At 35.8% G+C, this 5493-nt stretch overlaps 1 long non-coding RNA gene across 1 annotated transcript; it reads right to left on the bottom strand.

The window, feature by feature from the left end:
- Positions 1–436: 436 nt before the first annotated feature.
- Positions 437–4958, bottom strand: LOC138105988 (uncharacterized). Its single transcript, XR_011148849.1, has 4 exons — positions 4852–4958; positions 2645–2736; positions 1397–1453; positions 437–609 (listed from the first exon to the last, which is right to left on the bottom strand). It is a non-coding gene; the product is annotated as an uncharacterized lncRNA (long non-coding RNA).
- Positions 4959–5493: the final 535 nt, after the last annotated feature.

Below are 5493 nucleotides of genomic sequence, written 5' to 3'. Positions count from 1 at the left end.
GTGCACTGACTCACTGCTTTTCAGTCCTGTTTTAAGTGTATGTTCTGATTTAATATCCTCACTCCAACATGTTTTAAATGATGTATGAAGTGAAAAATCCAAATCACCAGAGGCATGGATATTTCTTCTATCATTATGCTGTTCTGTGCAGTTAGTTTCCCTACTTGTTGCAACCAACCACCAAGCCCCCTCCCCGTAATTTCCAAAAGAAATATTTTAAAGTATTTATGAGATATTTATCTTTAATTATTCCAGTCTTAATCCTTGCAGGGTCTTGAATGCCTTGATCTGGAAATCCTCTATTTCCTGTAGGTGGAATAGAGTATATAAGCATATTTGCCTACACAACTTCCCTTATTACAGATTTTAGTTAAAGATACAGTTAAGTGCAACGTATCATGTAAAGAGATGAGTAGAAATACTCACAGTTCTGAAATTAAAATATTTGAAGGGGTTTTTTTTTCAGTTTTTTTAGTTCATGTAAACACTATAAAATGGTAACATCAGCAATGAGTTGGGTAGATCTGGCAACTACCACAGACAAGGTGTAAGTGTAGTACAAAGATGGATTGAATAATCTTCCACAGTTTCTCCCAGCACTATTTTCTTCTGTTCAAATAAATGACATAAAACAATGTGGAAAGCTTCACATTAGTAAAATAATATCTTTGCTTGACAGTAATTGCAAATATTTGCAATCTTTAGAGGAAAGAATAACAGCACTGTTAATAACTACTGATCATCATTTAGGATCTGGAAACACATTTGGATTGAAACACTGACTTAAAAGAGATCAAGATATCACCTCCAGTTCTTTCATGTTCACTTATCATGCACTTGGACCTCGAGTCAACTAAAGTTACTTTAAAAAATCAGGCTGATAGTATTTGAGTATCTGGACTGCTTCACATCCAAATTTAATTTTGCTCTTCTCTTTTTAGATAGTTATTTTGTCATCTTTCTTTGTCTGTTTTGGTTGGAAATGCGCATTAGTCATTTGTAGCTCTTTAACAAAAACAGGTCATCTGGCTTGATGATTAATTCCGCTCATCTTCAATAAAAGCCCTACAAATACTAAAATCCTCATCAGACTAATTAGTAAGAATGCCCTTGAGCCAGCCACAAGTCTTAACACAAATCTGTCATGAGTTCACAGAACTGCTATGTCTGATCTTTTTAGTTACTTCTTTTAAGTAATGTCTAGTCATTCAATGGAGATCACAGACACAGAAATCACTGGCTTGGGAGTATCAGTATATTTTCCCAGATAGTTAATTTCAATGCACTGAGTTCATCACAGTTTTCATTAATGAAAATTGCTCATCTACTGCTGATTATATGGCAATATAACAAATACTGGCCAAGGAAGAAAAATAGCCCAGTATAAAATAGTTACCTGAACAAAATGAACAGGAAAGCAATGACAAGAAGATCATAATCTTCTTCCAAAGATCTGTATTTTGCCATATAGGAAAAAATAAATAAAGTGACAGTGGTAAATTTATTTCTGGTTTTGATTTAAGAAGGACTATATTGAACTTTAATAACTTTTCTGAAGTTTGAGGCAATCCTTTCTTTTATTTGCTTTAGTTTTGCTATCATTATCACTGAAGTACTATTATTCCCATTTCAGGTTGACATAAATTACCAATGAGTCAGCATCATAGTTCCATATAGCCTTTCATTGTTAACATACAATAAAAACAGTGAAAGATTTGAAGACAGAACAACAAATCCATATTTATCAGTGTCAGCTTACTTCCCAGGTCACTTCAAGGCTTGATTAACCACTGTTTAAGTCAGTATAAACATTTCAGGAAATGATAATGAGCACAAGTCTGCACAAAGAAGTTCTAGATTTTGTTGTCATGAGCTGTCTGTTTCAATTTTGAAATTTTTTCCCCAATTGCAAAGTTTTGCCTAGAACAGAGATACTGGCATTTCTGAGAAGTAGCACAGGATTCATTCTTGAAAACTGCAGTCTTATTCTACCGTTGGTTACCAACATTCTACAAAGCAAAATCCAGTGAGGTTTGTATTATTATTCAATATTTAATGATGTTATTAAGCTTCAGGATCAGCACAAAGGCATGTCTTCTACGCTGGAACCTACACCCTCAAATCCTGAAATCCATATTTTCACACTTCCCCTTATTTGTAGCTGTGGAATTATTCTATATGCCCAAGATGCTTTATGATTTTCCAGTTGCACACTGTGGGATGGAATCACAGAATAGTGTGGGTTGGAAAGAACTTTAAAGTTCATCTAGTTCCAGCCCCTCTGCCATGGGCAGGGACACCTTCCACTAGACCAGGTTGTTCAGAGCCCAATTCAACCTGGTTTTGAACACTTCCAGGGGTGAGGCATCCACACCTGCTCTGGGCAACCTGTTCCTGTGCCTCAGCACACTCACAGTAAAGAATTTCTTCTTGATATCCAGTTTAACCTACCCTTATTCAGTTTAAAGCCATTACCTCTTGTCCTGTGACTACAGAGCCTTGGAAAAAGTCCCTCTCCAGCTCTCCTGAGACCCCCTGTAGGTACTGGAAGGTGCTCTAAGGTCTCCACAGAGCCTCTTCCCCAGGATGAACAATAGGACCATTGTTTTTACTGCAAATGAACCATTTAACAATTTTTGCCTACCTGTACTCAGAAGGCTGGAACTTTCTTCTTCTTCCTTTCTCTCTGTTAGGGCCCAGTCCAGCTCTGGAATTTCAGGGCTGAAATTTCAATTCCTGAAATTTAGATAGAATTTTATTAGAACCTTTGTCCCTGAAACAAACATCCTGTATTCTCCTACATGAGGTGCATAATTTCCACTTGTTGCTTGTTACTTGGCTGTTTCCAGTATCAGCAGAAATTCTGACACTGACACAAGACCTTCAAGTCACATAAAACTCCAAGAAAAGGGTTTCCCTGCCCTCCTTGCTGCCTTTCCCCTCGCAACTATAAGACTGAAGAGTACCTGCAGATTGTGCCAGGCATTCCTGACACAGTCACAGAAATATCTTTTCTGGTTTTGCATTCAGTAGATTTCCTACAAAATACTATGAAAAGTGATTTTGGCAGTGTCAGTGGGCTGACTTCACAGTAAAATTATTTCATCATTAGTTGACAATTCCAAACAGAGATGTACTTGAATGGGAAAACAAGAATGACAGCTCCATCCTTTGACTTGCTGGGAAGCAGATCCTTTAAGATCCTGCTCTGCTCTCAAAAGTAATGCTGCAAATAACAGCATTGTGGGTTCTATTCTCTTTCAGGGATTTCCATAACAAACAGAAGGGACTTGTAAGTGACAAGATGTTTTAGCTAATGCCTCCTTTCAGAAGTGAAAGTCAAATTGTACAGTGACATACATGCAACACTTAAAAGTATTAGTAACCCCCCATGTCTGCAATAGATTAAAAAAAAAAAAATTCAAGTTCATTTTCTGAAGAAGGTGTTAACTCTGAAGCACTTATGCCAGGCAGAATGCAATGTGGCCATTACCACAACCCAACAAGGTACAGAATACATAAAACCCATTACAGTTTAATAGGTTGTATTTTCAAATAAAATTAACTATTCAAACCAAATAGACTTGAACATATGACCTCTTTTAGAAATGTGGTTTTAAAAGATAGTCCTAAAAGGTAATAGTTAGATAATAGTTAGATAAGAGGTAACAGTTTCATCACAGCTGCACTGAATTTCTTTTGGTTGTTGTTTAAGAATCTACAACTCTCCGAGCAGCTCCCTATAGAAGAATGTTTTGTGGTTGATTATCTTTGATTATGCACCTGTAATTGTATTTTGAGTCCACTAGAGAAGGGATTACAATTTTTCTGCCTGGTCAACTGGTTCAAAGCTAAGATACGAACACAATATTTTTTTTTTTTTAGGACCTAAATTTTACTGTTTCTTTCCAGAACTGTTTACTGATATTTCCAGCATGTTGCTCTGTCGGTAGTGTTTCAATAATATAAATATATTTGTATGTGTCCAGATATGTTTATGGGGTGATTTTTCTCCTAGTCATTTAATTCCAAAAAGGCCCCCAATTTTACATCAGAATTATGTTAGTGTTATTTATTTTTCAATTTTTCTTTCCTTAGTTGATGTTAGTTTCCTAATCACAAATATTTGCAGCATATTCAGCTTATCATTAATCTCTTAAGAACAGTATTTTGTTATACTTCCACAATGCAGTGTAAATAGAATGTCATTTATGGTAAAAAAAAAAAAAAATCCACATTCACTGAATTATCTGACAGCCTTTGTATCCTGTTCCTTGCACAGAAGTGAATCCATTGCCTAGGAGGAATTAAGGGGTTGCTGATAAGGTTCAGGAAGTGTGCATGGGAAGTAACAAACCCAGCTCTCAAGTCCACTGCCTAATAGATCACTAATACCAAACAAATACATTAATACTTAGGTGACTATGTAAACTGAGCAAACAATATACATCACCCATCTTCCTTGCTTTATGGAGAAAATACTGGCAGTCTCATTCTAATGCCAGTCACAGCTTCTTTCTCTCCACATATATAATTTTTATCTTCTGCATTTGAATTCTGAACGTGTTTTGCTTTAGTCAACATTTTAATACACTATTTTATTGCTTCAAGAGAAATAAGAAACTAGCACTTTACTTTGGATTTTTGAACCAGGCTTTTTTTTTTTTTTTTTTTTTTTTAATATTGTTTGGTTTTAGGACCAGAATTTCAAAAATCAATGTCCATTTTATTGATAAGCAGTTGGAAGAAGACAGATAGGAAAACAAAGGGTAACAATCAGCGTAGTTCCCACGTAATATGAGTTGTGTTGATTTTCTAAGGAACTAATGTGTTAATTGCTATGTTTCTTACCTCATAGATGTTATCCTAGTCAACTAGGTTCCAGCCAAAAATACCCAGATCCATTAGACCTACTGAGTTTCCCAACTAGAGCAGACCTTGATCCTACAAGCCTTCCTGGTTTCTGACACCCTTCTGAGAAGTGCAGTCAACCAGTACAACATGAGCTAATTAGGACCTGAGAACACCAGTGCTTGATCTGATAATTCAGCTGTTCAATCTCCTCTTGTCTCCAACATCATTCTTTTGGAAGGGCAAAAACATGAAGGAAAAAAATAAAAAAATTCTCTAATAAAGGTTGAGGTGCATTTTCACAAATACTCCACTTTTACAGAACAGAAACTACATGGGAAGAAAACTTAATCTTCTTGCTTCATGATAGGAGAGAAGAAGTTTATGAGATAATATGAACTACTGTTCCTCTCCACTAAGTAAAGAGACACAGTTTTCATTTGCTCTTTCTTTGCTATGGAATGGTTCTGGATGCTTTCACTCCTCTGGATGAAGAATCAGACATTTTTGCTTACAATTTCTCTGACAATGTGATGTAAAATGAGAAGTTTTGTCTTGTTTCCTCCAGACTAGTGGAGAGAAATGAATGGTAAGAAAGGAATAAGTAGGTTTTCCTTTGTACTTTTATTAAAAAAAAAAAAA

The sequence above is a fragment of the Aphelocoma coerulescens genome, chromosome 2 (assembly GCF_041296385.1).
Source record: "Aphelocoma coerulescens isolate FSJ_1873_10779 chromosome 2, UR_Acoe_1.0, whole genome shotgun sequence".
Taxonomy (NCBI): domain Eukaryota; kingdom Metazoa; phylum Chordata; class Aves; order Passeriformes; family Corvidae; genus Aphelocoma; species Aphelocoma coerulescens.
Note: the sequence above shows the minus strand (reverse complement) of the source record. Positions and strands in the feature narration are given on the sequence as shown.